This window comes from Mesocricetus auratus, unplaced genomic scaffold, assembly GCF_017639785.1.
Source record: "Mesocricetus auratus isolate SY011 unplaced genomic scaffold, BCM_Maur_2.0 Super-Scaffold_100003, whole genome shotgun sequence".
Lineage (NCBI taxonomy): Eukaryota > Metazoa > Chordata > Mammalia > Rodentia > Cricetidae > Mesocricetus > Mesocricetus auratus.
Window position 1 is genome coordinate 82,917,125 of NW_024429188.1, and position 15,582 is coordinate 82,932,706.

Sequence of the window (15,582 nt, forward strand, 5' to 3'; positions counted from 1 at the left end):
CTGATTTTGTTAATTAGCATGTTCTCTCTCTGTCTTTTGGTTAGTTTGGACAGAGGTTTGTCTATTTTGTTGATTTTCTCAAAGAACCAACTCTTTGTTTCATTGATTCTTCTCAGTGTTTTCCTGGTTTCTACTTGATTGATTTCAGCCCTCAATTTGATTATTTCCTGGCGTCTGCTCCTCCTGGGGGAGTTTGCTTCTTTTTGTTCTAGAACATTCAGCTGTGCTATTAATTCTCTAGTATGACTGTTCTCCAGTTTTTTCATGTGGGCATTTAGTGCTATAAACTTTCCTCTCAGCACTGCTTTCAAAGTGTCCCATAAGTTTGTGTATGTTGTGTCTTCATTCTCATTGAAATCGAGGAAGTCTTTAATTTCTTTTTTTATTTGTTCCTTTACCCAGGGCTGGTGCAATTGTGCATTGTTCAATCTCCATGAGTTTGTAGGGTTTCTGCGATTTGTGTTATTGTTGAATTCTAATGTTAATGCATGGTGGTCTGATAAGATGCAGGGGGTTATTCCAATTTTTTGTATCTGTGGAGATTTGCTATGTTTCCTATTATGTGGTCAATTTTAGAGAAGGTTCCATGTGGTGCCGAGAAGAAAGTATATCCCTTTGTATTTGGATGGAATGTTCTATAGATGTCTGTTAAACCCAGTTGGGTCATAACTTCTATTAATTCTTTTGTTTCTTTGTTAAGTTTCTGTCTGGAGGTCCTGTCTAGCGGTGAGAGCGGAGTGTTGAAGTCTCCTACTATTAGTGTGTGAGATTTTATGTGCATTTTGAGCTTTAGTAATGTTTCTTTCACGAATGTAGGTGCCTTTGTATTTGGGGCGTAGATGTTTAAAATCGAGACTTCGTCTTGATGTATTTTTCCTTTGATGAATATGAAGTGCCCTTCTTCATCTCTTTTGATTGATTTTAATTTGAAGTCTAATTTGTTAGATATTAGGATTGCTACGCCTGCTTGTTTCTTGGGGCCATTTGATTGGAAGATCTTTTCCCAGCCCTTTAGTCTGAGATAACGTCTGTCTTTGTTGTTGAGATGTGTTTCTTGTATGCAGCAGAAGGAAGGGTTCTGTCTTCGTATCCATTCTGCTAGTCTGTGTCTTTTTATAGGCAAGTTGAGGCCGTTGACATTGAGGGATATTAATGACCATTGATTGGTGATCCTTGTTTGCGCTTGATTTATTGTTAGTGAAGTTATTTTGTGTTGTTTCTCCTCCCTTTTTCTTTAAGTGTTTTGTAAAGTATGATTATATATTGCCTGTGTCTTTGTGAATGTAGTTATCTTCCTTGGCTCTAGATTTTCCTTCTAGCATTTTCTGTAGAGCTGGATTCATAGATACGTATTGTTTAAATCTGGCTTTGTCATGGAATATTTTGTTTTCTCCATCTATGGTAATTGAGAGCTTTGCTGGATATAGTAGTCTGGGCTGGCATCCTTGTTCCTTTAGTGTTTGTAGGACATCTGACCAGGATCTTCTGGCTTTCATCGTTTCCATTGAGAAGTCAGGTGTAATTTGGATAGGTCTGCCTTTGTATGTTACTTGGCCTTTTTCTTTAGCTGCTCTTAATATTTTCTCTTTGCTCTGTAGGTTTGATGTTTTGATTATTATATGGCGAGGTGACTTCTTTTTCTGGTCAAGCCTATTTGGTGTTCTGTAAGATTCTTGTACTTTCATAGGCATATCTTTCTTTAGGTTAGGGAAGTTTTCTTCTATGATTTTGTTGAATATGTTTTCTGTACCTTTAAGTTGAAGTTCTTCACCTTCTTCTATACCTATTATTCTCAGGTTTGGCTTCTTCATGGTGTCCCATATTTCCTGGATATTTTGTGTTAAGGATTTGTTGGTTTTGAGATTTTCTTTGGTTGACGACTCTATATCCTCTAATGAGTCTTCAACACCTGAGATTCTCTCATCTGTCTCTTGTATTCTATTGGTGATACTTGCATCTGTAGTTGCAGACCGTTTACTGAGCTTTTCTATTTCCAGCATCCTTTCATTCTGTGTTTTCTTTATCGTTTCTATTTCAGCTTTCAATCCTTCAACTGTTTGAGCTGTTTCCTTAATTTTCTTGGTTGTTTTTTCTTGGTGCTCTTTAGATTCTTTGAGAGATTTGTTTATTTCTTGAATTTTTCCCCCATTTCATGGATTTTTTTTTGTTTGTTTTTTCTTCTATTTCTTTAAGGGATTTCCTCATTTCTTCTTTGAGGCTCTCCATCATCTTCATGAAATAATTTTTAAGGTCTGTCTCCTCTTCTTCATCTATGTAGTGCTTTTCGGGTCTTGCTGGTGTTGGATCCCTGGATTCTGGTGGGGTCGTGTTGGTGTTTCTATTGCTGAGTGATCTCTTATTCTGTCTTCTTCCCATCTCTTCTTCCAGTGGGTGCTGGTGGGGTCTTTCCGTCTCCACTGTTCTCCTTCCTTACTGCAGGCTGAAGCTGGGGATGCTGAAGCTGGACTCGCTGGGGTTGGGGTCTTGGAGGGGCTGATCTCTTTCCTGAAGCTGGACTCGCTGGGGTTGGGGTCTTGGAGGGGCTGATGTCTTTCCTGTGTGGGCGGCTCTTCTGGAAGCCGGGAGCGGCCCCGAAGATGGAGGGGGGATGGGTGATGGGCGGGTGGTCCCAGCCGGAGACCCAATCTCACCTGAAGCTGGGCTCCCTGGGGTTGGGGTCTTGGAGGGGCTGATCTCTTTCCTGTGTGGGCGGCTCTTCTGAAGCTGGGCTCCCAATGAGTACATTCTAATAAACTCCAAAAAGATTGGTAATCAGTATCCAGATGAGGGAGTGCCAAGCCTGTAACTCCCAGCTACTAGAATTACTGCAATATGAGGAGCACTTGAGGAACACATCAAAGAGGTGTTTCCAAAAGACTTAAGGAAAGGGAAGAAAGGAGGCAATAAACTTTTAGAAGGGTACAGACTCATTTTCTCTCCATGTGTTGTATGTAGCCTTATTTGTGCTTGTTGAAACGTTTTTTATATTCTTTTCTTCCAAGTTAGGTATTTAGCATTTACACCATATCTTCCATTTCCCTAAAGTTTGCTGTAGTATATTTAAATGATTTATCCTATAGTAATGTGATGGTCTAAAATGTTTGCCTTGGCTTCCAAGCATGCCACACATAGAAACTACTTTGGTCTCAACGTTAAGATCATTTCATGAGGCAAAGCTTCAAAATTATGTCATTGACTAAATTATGAAACTTTCAGTGTTTGGGAGATACATTTTACATTTTATGAATATCTCAATATCAATATCTAATATTAAATAGGCAAATTTCAACCCTGACAAAACTCTTTTTTTGTCATCATAAACTTTGACTAGCACATATAGAAATAAAAGCCACATAAACAAAGGTGATTGATGTACCAAAATGCCTACCATAAAATCTCTGTCTGCAACATACAGAATTCTCTTTAATCTTGTGATACAATTACCTTTGATTGTCTTGCACTATTGTTCCAACCCAAAAGAGGAAATAAATTTCGTTTTAGCTTTCTTGGGTAAGAAAAGGCCCACCTTCAAAGGGAAAAAATGAAAGATCATTATTATTTGGAAAGGAAGAATCCCTTACAACCTGCAGGAGTAACAACATTTGAAGTACAGTTTAAAGTTTTCAACTCATATTTATCAGTCTTTGAAATAATTAGTTGGAGTGCAAGAAATCATGTGCCAAATAAAGGGCCAAAATAACTTGTGATGCCCTATGATACTTCATTATTTTTGTTTGCATGCTTTTAGATCAAATAAATGTACTCTGTGAGCCCAATTTAAAAAACCCTTTACTAAAACATCAAAAATGCCCTTGAGTAGTTTGCTTTTGAGCTAAAAACTATTCAGATAACAGGAGGCCCAAGGGATGCATTGAAACCTAAAAGACTGAAGGAGAGAGGCTTGGATCCTTGAAGTCTTCCTCCAGTTCAGTGATTGAACTCCTTAATTGAATCCAAATTCAGATCAACTGCATCTTCCTTACTTGTAAAACTACAAGACAAGGAGAAAACATGTGGGGAATGATTTAGATGAGAGATTCACAGCCTGTAGGTTTCGACCCTTTGGTGGTTGAACACCACTTTCATGGGGATACACATATATTTACATTATGATATATAACAGTAGCAAAATTACAGTTAGGAGGTATCAATGAAGGTAATTTTATAGTTAGGGGATGTCCCCACAACATGGCAAACAGATAAAGGGCTGCAGCATTAGGGAGGTTGAGAATCACTGCTCTAGATGGAAAAGTAGAGACTGACTCTGGGATATTGTCATAATCACACCCTTAAGTTTAAATTTGTTTGGGGAGTTACCAATGTATGCCACCTCAATGCAATAACTGTTTTTGACTTCTTGGAAGGCAGGCATCAGTTAGCACCTAGAAAACATTCAGCTTTAGCTAGTAATGGAACACTGGCTAGTGTTTTAACCATGTTACAATGAATACTGGAAAGAATTTAAAATGCTGTTTTACATCACCATCTTCTTAATGGCAAAGCCTTATGTTTTACAATATAATACCTCATGTTTTGGAAATTTCACAACTAAAGAGCTTCTAAGCAGACCTCTCATTGATAATAAATCATATTTACATTTATGATTCTTGAGTAATCTTGAATAGTTACAAGTACAGGTGAAAAGAATAATTACAAGCAGTCTAAAGGTTTTGCAATTGTTTTCTTCTTGCTTTAATAAAATGTGCGTGAAATAATGAGACATGCTTGTTGGTGGTGGCCAATGCCTTTAAATCCCAGCACTTGGAGGGCAGAGGCAGGTGAATGTCTGTGAGTTTGAGGCTAACCTGGTATACAAAGAGAGCTCCAGGAAAGCCAGGACTACTACACAGAGAACCCGTCTCAAAAAATATACCACAAAAATAAAAACAAACCCATGTAAACTTAATGCATGGACCCTTCTATGTCTTTCCAGATCACCAAAATGATCTTGTAGCATGACTAAAAGAATCAGTGTTCTAAGACACTCTGTGTTTCAAAATTGCTGGAGAACTTGTGATAAATGAGGTCATTCAGTATTGTTTTGCAACAAGACCATTTTATAATATTGTGGGTATCCTCTTTCCCCCTTGGCCTGTTGACTACCAAGTAGGTCGAGAGGGGAAAGAGGCAGATGGAGCAACAGAATAGTTTAGGCAGCCCATGAGCACGAACAGAGAAAGCACTCTGGGAGACAGATTTTGGTGAATTAGCTCATATTTATTCCAAAATATAAGAAACATATAAGGTTGAGGATCCTAGGGTAAAATCCTAACTTGAGTTAAGTGCCATGCTCCTATCACAAGGCTTTGTATTAAACAGACAAAATGTGCTGGAAATGAGATGCACAGTGTGCATATTTTGTCACACACACTTATATTCACTCACACACACACACACACACACATTCACATTTTAAAAAGGTTGATGTAAAATCCACATAAAAAAGCGTTCAAATGGACCCTGTCAAATTCTGTTGACATTGCCAACATAGTCTCATGACAGTTCTCTTAGCTCAAATTAGAAAATATAATAATCAAAATTTTACAGTGCTGGTATTGATTATTAGAGAGAAACTTAACTTCTACTGTCGTAGTGGTTTTGGAGATTAGCAGTCAGACCCTTTAGGGAAAGAACAGAGCCTCAGAACTTGTTATTGAATAGGAAAGATTATTAGATTACTTTTCCATACCTGTTTCATATCCTGAAGATCATGGTCTCAGAAGTCTTAATTAGACAACAGTGTGAAAGTCCTTGGTAAACTTTAAAGTTTCATATATTCTAGGAACATTAGTCCTTTTGGTCTAAGTCACAACACATTAGACATTTTGGGGAAGGAGGATGAAAATTCCTATATCTTCTTACAAAATATTGCTACTTTTGCCAAAGATGGGAAGGATGACTGCATTCCTTTCCCATACCATTTCATATCCTGCAGGTCATTGTCTCATAAGTCTCGATTTAGAATCTACTCTCACATTCATTAGAAAATGTTAACCTTAAAATATTTCATTTTCATTAAGTAACTAAATGAAAACCATGAACGCAGCTAATAAAATCTATTTATACTTAATCTAACAATGAAAAGTGCTTATGTTTTAGCAGGGCCTAGGTAGTACTTGTCTCAGGACCTTAGAGACAGAGACAGGAGGCCATACTCTAAAAACAAACAAGAATAGTTGCCTTGTACTCACTTAACAAATAAAATGTCTTTGTTGACTTTCAAAAGAATCTCCTAAACAACAGCAACAAAACACCAAAAGTTTCAATAGATTAAAAGTTGGGCATATTGGTGTATACATATAGTCCCATCAACTAAGAATGCTTAAATAGGAAGTGTTCTTAAGCACAGTAGTTTAGGCCAGCATGAGAAATATAGTGAAATCTGTCTTCCCAAAATAATGCATGCATATTAAAAATTATAAAGAAACCCATTTTTTGAAAATTAACTAAATATTTAATTTAAAATACTCTTGAGAACTGAAAAATATTTTGTACAAAATTGTACGCAAGCCCGGTTCCATAGTGTAATGGTTATCATGTCTGCTTTACAAGCAGAAGGTCCTAGGTTCCAGACCCAGTGGAACCAGGTGGTGAGGAGTGTTAACTTTGGACTAGCGTTGGTGGCTCACTCCTTTAATCCCAGCACTCGGGAGGCAGAGGCAGGCAGATTTCTGTGAGCTCAAGGCCAGCCTGGTCTACAGAACGAGTGCCAGAATAGGCTACAAAGCTTCATAGACAAACCAAAAATCATTGCATGCAAAGTTCCTCAGCTTGATCCTTAACTCTGCAAAAGTAAATAAAAATATCTAAACACAAATTAAAATAAATAAGACATATAAATGATTTAGCAATTATTAATTTAGCTATTCTTTAATGGCAGACTATATCACTCCATTCATCAGATTAACATGAAAAAAATGACAGGTGATTAAGTGTTTTACATGATATAGATGTGAGAAAATTAAGATCTCAAAAGAGTTGAATATCTATTCTATTTTTTTTATCAGGAAAAGGTAAACAAGTTATCCCACCATGGGGAGTGGGTTCCTAAAAGCCAGTTCATGCAGCTGGGATACCTCCTGGTACCACTGCCAGCCCTCCCCACCCCCCACCACCAACAGATCAAGTCACATAACTGTCATTCACAATCAGAGAGTCTAGTTCAGTCTCACGTAGCTTCCCCAGATGTCAGTCCATAGTGGATGAGCTCACATTAGCTAGGGTCAGCTGTCTCTGGTTTTTCCCATTCTGCTTTTGACTCCCCTTGTTCATATGATACCTCCTCCCTGTCTTCAACTGAAATCCAGGAGCTCAGCCCAGTCTTGACTGTTGGTTATTGCATCTGCTTCCATCAGTTACTGAATGTAGGTTTTATGATGACAATTACGGTAGCCACTAATCTGATTACAGGGGAAAGCCAGTTCAGGTATCATCTCCACTATTGCTAGGGGTTTTATTTGGCTCAACTTTGTAGATTCCTGGGAATTTCCCTAGCATAAGATTTCTCCCTAACCCCATAATGGTTCCCTCTATCAAGACTTCTCCTTCATTGCTCTTTCATCCAATCCCTTCCTCAACTGAACCATCCTCTTCTCTCATATTCTCATTCCTGGCCCTTTACTGCCCCCAGGCCCAGTTTATCCAGGATTTTTTATCTATTTCTCCTTCCTTCCCAGCGCAATCCATGTGTCCTACTTAGGTAAATATATTTCAATTAAGAGTAATTACATCAGTTTCAACCTCACTTTAGCCGGTGGCAACTCTCCTCCCCGTTAATGTAGCTCCCACTATCAAGTTGACAGTCTCTTCTCTTTTGATTATTTTTGCTACATGTATATGTATAGTTGTATATCTATGTAGAAATATATGTATATTTCAAATATATGCATATTTCAAAGTATAAAATAAAATGAGCCTGGGGAGTGGGTGGTGGGTGGGTTGGGGGGTTGATGGGAAACATGGTAGGATGGGAGGGCAAGGGAATGCGGGGACAGATATGTAATTTTCTATTAAATAGATTTTAAAAAGGGAAAAAATAAATAAAATTAGCCTGTGTGCCCTGGGAATTATATTGAAATTTTCTTTTCTATATCTAAAAGGAATGTTTTGTGATGCAAGTGTAGCTCATTGATACAGTAGTATTCTAGCATGCCAATGTCCCTGAGCTCAAACCATATCGTGACAAAAAAAGAGAGAAAAAGAAAAAGCATTTTTTGTGAGCTTTCTGCTGCTTAAGTTTTATAGAAATGATTCCTGGTGTTCCTCATAAATATAAATAATTGCTTTGTGGTTTAGGGAGGACAAAGGAAAAAGTATCTACAGTTCATTTAGAGATAAGACCTGTTTCTTCTCCATTCTTCCCCTTTCCCTAATACCCTCCAAACCCCCAGAATCTTCTCATCATGGTTCTGCAATCTGGAAAACACCTGTAAATCAGACTAGGTTTCCTCCTTAAGCTTGTTTTCCTGTAAGAAATGGGATAAGTTAATGCTTGTACTTTTTGGGAAAAAGAAATAATTTTCCCTACAAGCTCTGCTTTCTGCCAAATTGGAAAATATATAACCATGCTGATAGTCCAGGGAGTGACACTTATCCCATACATTACTGATGAGAATGTAATAATGTGAGATATAATTATGATTGATCTTAGTCAGACCAAGCATTCTGGAGATGTCACAACTCTGCATCATTCATAGAAATCTGATGAAACACTTCAGCTTGGGAAAGCAAGGTTGCATTTTAAACTAGTTTTAATCCATCAGTGGTTATGGAACATGTAAAACATACATATTCTGACTATGCTATATCCTTATAGCACATGCTGAAAAAGAAATGAACATTATATGTTAAAATAGAGATGATTTATCTTTATACTATTATTCAATTATGCCAGCATATCATTTAACAACATAGAACACTTACACACAAATGTCTCTGAATGCCACAGAGGGACTTTCACATCTTCTTTCCTGTACTGAAAAAAATTTCTAACTAATGTAAGCTAGTCTCACTGATGAGGAAAGTCCTTCTGTGTATATGTTTGTCTGATTGGTTGGATAAATAAAGCACTGTTGAACAACAGGGAAACAAGATAGGTGAGACTAGGAGTTGAGGAGGATTCTGGGAAATGTAGTCAAGAGTAGAGGTTTGCCATGTGATCCCGGGAAGAGAGATCCCATGAGGCTGAGTCCTCAGTAAGATAAAACCTTACAAAAGTATATATTAGTAAGTATAGGTTAATAATTAAATTAGAGCTAGCCATTAAGAAACCAAAGCAAACTGCCAACAGTTTCATAATTAATATAGCATCCTACATGTTCATTTGGGACTGGTGCAGCTCAGGGACCAGGCTGGTGGGAAGAATGTACAGGCAATGGGAACCTAGCAAAAGAATTTCCCCTATGTTCGAACCATTTGACTTCTGATAATCATACTTTCTCCATTTAAATTTTTATGAAATTATCTTTTAAAATACCAACATTATATCAAAAATTTCTCCTGATTGATAAGCCTCACTTCTTTTCCAAAATAAAGAAAAGTGGAAGTACACTTATTAATGCAAAGACTATACCTTCTGATAACAGTCCAGCAGGTTTATATTAAGAATCATTTCACATGAATGATATCAACAAATTTCATAATATTTTAATTATAGTAAGTATTTACTAGTTTAGTGGTTTTCTATTTTGGCATCAGTTTTATCTTAAAGTGTCACTGAAATGGCCAAGTGGTTTTGGTGTTGGGATCCCTTCTCACATTTTGTAAAATTAGATGCTTCCTCAAACCAGAGATTTCACTGAGGACTTGCTTAGGACTTTGGCTGACAGTTAAGTGGAGGTTCAGAGTTCAAGTACTCACTATTTACACAGAATTATTTCCTATCCTGGAATTACATGTTTTCACCATGGAAACAATGCTTAGCAAGGGGGAGGTGTTGCCTAGTTCCTGGGGAGATCACCATGGATTTCATTTTCAACAAGACCAGTGAGTGCTATGTAATACACATTATTTTCTTCTTACAAGTCACAGTGTAGTAACAGTAAATACTTCTTATTTTATATTCTTGACATCATAAAGCATACTTTTAGTTCAGTTACCTTGATATTCTTGCTTATATCTTGGAAGGGGGAAATATATTTACAATGGAAAGCACACAAATAGTTTTCATTTTGTGAGGCTATTTAAAAACACACTAAGAATAAATGTAAAAGCGCTCTTGGCATATAAAGTATTACAACGTTTTCCTCAAAATACCAAAGTACAAAAACAGGAATGGTAGTGGGAGGATTGTATTTCTCACTATAGTGTTTCAAAAATATGTCTTTATAGAAAATAACGACTAAAACAAGATGCCTTCAAAAATAACTGGTATAGATAAATTTGCTGTTTTAAAAGTTTAACCCCCAGACCTGACAAGGGTTAACTCTTGAATCCCAGGCTGATGCCTGGGAATCCAGCATGGGACTGATTAAGACCCCCTGATTGGGGGTGTCTGTGAGGAGGCCTAGATAATCTATTGAGCCTTGGGCAGTAGATCAGTATTCATCCCGAGTTTACACATGGACTTTGGACTCCCATCCAACAATGTGAGATGCACTCTCACCCTAAACTCTTGGGGGAGGGTCTGGGCCCTGCCCTGGATGAAATGACAGACTGTGGACACCCCCATGGAGGGCCTCACCCTCTCTGGGGAAATGAGAGGATATTGGGGGAGGTTGGGGGAAGGGCAAGGGAGGAGGGAAGGGAAACAGAGAGGGACCTGGAACTAACTTGTGAAGCAACCTTGTTTCTAATCTAAATTTAAACTTAAAAATAAAAAAAAAAGTTTAACTCATGATAGGTCTTTTAATCAAAAACTTCAGTTATATATTTTTTCTTCAAGTCTAGTCAGCTAAGGCTTTTATATAAGTCCATACACAGATATAAAATACTAAAGAAATAATGTATCAATTAATAACTAGATGAAGTTTTATGTGTTGGAAAGAATACTAGAAGAAGAATATAATTTGTATATTATAATAATGATATTTCATTGACTTTTGAATCTGATGTTTTTTCTGTAGATTATAATCATGTCCTTAAAATTTATGGTTTGCATCATTCATTAATACTATAAGTACCATTCATTTTATCATTAATAAATACTATGTTGAACATGTTAAGAAAATCTCTTATTAAGAGTTTCCAAATACCTCCAGGGGACTGAACTAGGCCTTCCATATGGGGGAAACTGTTGTGAAGCTTGGACTATCAGAGGAGAACCTGACAGTAGGACCAAGATCTAGCCCTGTTGTATGAGCTAGCTTGTTAGAGCCCATTCCTTGTGATGGAATGTCATACTCAGCCTTAATGCATGGGAGAAGTGCCTGCCCTTGCCCCAACTTATTGTGACAGACTATTTTGACCCTTATCCATGAGGAGGAGAGGACTAGGGGTGGGCTGGGGGAGGGTTGGGAGAGAGAACTGTGGCTGGAATGTAAAATGAAATTTAAAAGAATAAAGCAATTGTATAAAATGGTAAAATAATCCCCCAAAAGTAAAAGAAATATTAAAAATAAATAAATAAATAAAACAGGGATGTCCACAATGTTCATGTACATTGGAATCTCCAAGGAAATGTTATTTTGTTTCTAAATTGTATGTGTTTCTTTATCTACCGAATGCTATGATTAATGTACAGAAAAAAATATAGTTTGGAGAGAAAACTAAAAAAAAATTTTCCAAGAGCCAAAGGCTCATTAAGTCTTCCAATTCCACAAGAAGGATAGTTAATTGTCTTTACTACACAGCCTACAAGTAAGGTGTGAATATACTACCCATTAGACAACATCAGTTGTACAAGAATCCTGCCATTGAACCAGTCCTTCTGCATTTATGACATCTTATAGAGCTGACAGTAGGAATTATGAATTTGCCAATGAATTCTTATCTTATTAACGTGACACACCATGCAAGGATTAGAGTGTTTTGCCCAACACAAACAAATTTGATAATCACAAAACTGTTAACCAGGGAGACTGCTAGTTCCTAGATTGCTTAGATGTCAAATATCTGCCTAATGCTGTACATTTGCTTAATACTGGTTAAAACTGTTATCTTAGATTCAGGGGATTTTAGAAATGAAAAGAAACTAGTCCAATTTGTTTATTTCATGCAGGAAAAATAAATATCAAATGAAATATTTTGCATAACCTTTGTTTTCCACCTTTAAAAAATGATGGAGTCAAGTTCAGAAATTTTCATAACACAAAACCCTCAATAAAAAGCAGTTATGATTATAAGCAAATTCCCATTAAAGCAACAATACAAATGAAAGTCATCTTGCTAACTTTTATAGCAAACTTCTCCTATTGGTATGTAACACTTCACTCAGTTTCTTACTGTCTTTAGACATGATTAAGAAAAATTATTTATTCATATAACACTACCAGATTGGGATACAGGAATCCTTGAGCTAGAGAAATTATTTTTATCTTCTTTACTTTACAGAATATTCCAGAAATACTTCTCCATGGGTTATCTATTCCTAGACCATTTATTTCATAAGCAAATAGAAAGAGATATTTTGAAAAAAATTGAGGACATTTTGCATTATTTTAATATTTGTAATTTCTATGGCTTAAGCTTTTCTTAAGTTAAATAAACTTTTATATGAAATATTGTATGTAACATCAGTGACTGAAGTGGTCATCATTTTGAAAATTATTGTCAAATAGTCAAACTAGTTAATGACATTGACTTTATTACACTCATGTTTTGATGACACTTTGCAAATTTAAAAGACTATTCCTGTATTTTACACCGGCTATATTTTCTTCCAATAAAAGTTTAAAACTCACTTTGAAAAATGCTATACAGGACAATTACTTACTATATGTCAGAATATATAAAATAGAAAACATATGTGGAAAAGTTTTAAGAATCTTGTTTACAAAACAGTTTCATTAGTGCTGGTTAATCCATGGTTGTACTTTCACAATTTCCTGTGAGCATCATTCATTGTTTAGTAACTTATGCCCATTTCAAATATTGCGTGTTATCTCATACATTTGAGACTTTTAATATTTCTTTTCTTTTGAGATAGGGTCTCACTATGTAGCTGCTGCTGCATCAGTCTTAAACACAGAGAAAACAGACGTATACCACCATACTTGTTCTGAATGTCTAGTACTGTCTTTTCAAAAGACCACTACCTTAGCATTTAGTGATATATTGCTTATAAAATATCACTTAAGTTTTCTTCTTAGTTATTTAACTACAATGAATTTGTGCCTAACATATTTTCATATTACACTGATAACAATTAAGACTAAGTTTGCCCACGTTATAAAGACAATTGATGGAACCTATAAAAACTTGTAGTATAATTTCAATTTCAATATTTTCTCCTGGTGCTAGGGATAGAACTCAGTGTATAATGCCTACTAACCAAGCACTCAGGCATTAAACTACATCTTTATCTTCCCCCAGTAATTTAAATTTGGAGAAATATAACACTTTTAGTCAACTAAGTAAGATAGGCAGTTAATAGATAAATATAAGTTATGACAGAGACTTTAAGCTTTATGGTTTATTAATGTAAAAATAATTATATTAACTTTACAAATATTTACTTTATTACTTGTCAGTTTAGTGCCTTGAGCTCTTCCCATTGTGTAGGATGCTCCTGAAGTTTGATGACATTCTCTGTAGGATGATTATAAATGTTAAGTCAGTCATAAGTGTAAAGTACAGCACTATAAATAATGTTGACCTGACAATCACCCACTTCGTAGGAAAATGCTAAAGCCATGTAGGAAAGTCTCAAACCATGGGTTTATGGTACTCTTAGTTCTCATGAATTTGAAAGAGAGCAAAGAGAAGAACATGGGAGAGATTGAAGGGAGGAAAAGGAAGGAGGAAATAATACAATTATATTAGTCAAAGAAATAATAAAATAAGTTTTATTGGTTATTATAATCATACATAAATACCTATGGAATGTTGAGCCACAGCTTTATAATTTAACAGTCAGGTTTGATAATTAGAAAAGTTGTTTCAGCTCATGTATACAAGTAGCAATTACAGCACATGCACCCCGAAAATGATCTTATCATTCTTAAATGGTGAAAGCTTCACTAAAACTAGGGAAATTAAGCAATAAACTGGAGAGGAGAAATTGAGTTTGAGTAGATTTTTTTTTCATTTCTAGCCATAGAAATGTGGATGAACTCTTCATCGTTAAGTTAACTCATTATATGGAAAGACATAACACTGAACATGTGAAAAAATAGAAAATATTAAATTTTATGTGCTGGTGCTTATAACTCATCTCAAGTCCTCTTTTCTAACCAATTCTTGATCACCCTACAAGTCTGACATATTAAAAGGAAGCTCTGAAAATTAACAAGTCTCAGTCAGATGTTTCTTCTCAAGTGTCCTTATCGCTTGCTACATATCTCAGTCATACTATGCATTTTGCCACCAACTGTCCACTTACTTATTTTCTCCTTTAGAATTCTCAATAAGGCATGATAACTTTATCTCACATCTCCTCCTTTATTATAAAAGAAACATTCATTAAAAATGGCACACAGCACCTAACGTATGAGTACATTTTGGCATTCCTGATACTTGAAAGGAAAAAGGCAGGGGCCAGACTCAGCTACATAGTAAGCCAGCCTGGACTACTTGGCCACATACTGCTTGTAACAAATAAAGGAAAGAAATATCGATAATTAAACAACTATTATTTTCTATAAAAATTATTTATACAAAACTATAAAACAGACAGAGGACTAATATTTTTTAAATCTCTATTAATGTGTTGTGAGACAAACCATGACATTTTCACTTCAACTCTCATTGGAAAACACTGGTTGTCAGAAAGTTGATTGAGCGTTTCTGAAAACACTGCACGTGATGGGTAAGAACACACCTCCTTTCAATCTGCTATGTCTCAAGTGACTGAAAACAGACGATCAACCTTTGTTTCTGATCACTATAGTAATTCACAAGAGAAGAAAGTGGTATACTAAACAGGAAGGGAAGCATACACAGCCTATGAGAATCTGAAACAGATCATGTTTACACTAGAATATTTTACTGTCTCTAAAACAGAGGAAAATGGAACTTTTTACAACTGGTTCATAGTGAGATATTAGAAAGGGACGATCTATACAATTGCTTACTTTACAAATAGCTTTGGTAATTTAGAAAGGTGAACTTCTAAAAATAATCTACCATATAGCTGCCTTATGTCCTCTAGTATTACCACTAACACCTTCCCATGCAGAATTATATTTTAGGGTAAACAGTATAATTCAAAAAATTGTAGTAAGGTTGAATAGAAAATGCATTTTCAGTCTAATACAATTGGTTCTAACTGACATTTCACTTACCTGGTTTCTAGAATGACGTGAACAATGTTCCTTGAACCACAATGGTATGGACAAATTTTTGTACTCTAAACTAATAAAGAAACAAAATTGTTTTGTTTTGTTTTGTTGAAACAGGTTTGTTTTCTCTCCATATTGTGACAGGGTCTCACATTGTAGTCCGGGCTGTTGAGATACTCACTATGTAACCCCTTGTAGCTTTGCA

General features: G+C 35.9%; 1 protein-coding gene and 1 non-coding gene across 2 annotated transcripts in view; both read left to right on the forward strand.

The window, feature by feature from the left end:
* Nucleotides 1-15,582, forward strand: part of Htr2c (5-hydroxytryptamine receptor 2C) — a 215,396-nt gene that overhangs the window by 65,322 nt on the left and 134,492 nt on the right. The window lies entirely within an intron of this gene.
* Trnav-uac lies at nucleotides 6,514-6,586 on the forward strand. Its single transcript has one exon. It is a non-coding gene; the product is annotated as a tRNA-Val (tRNA).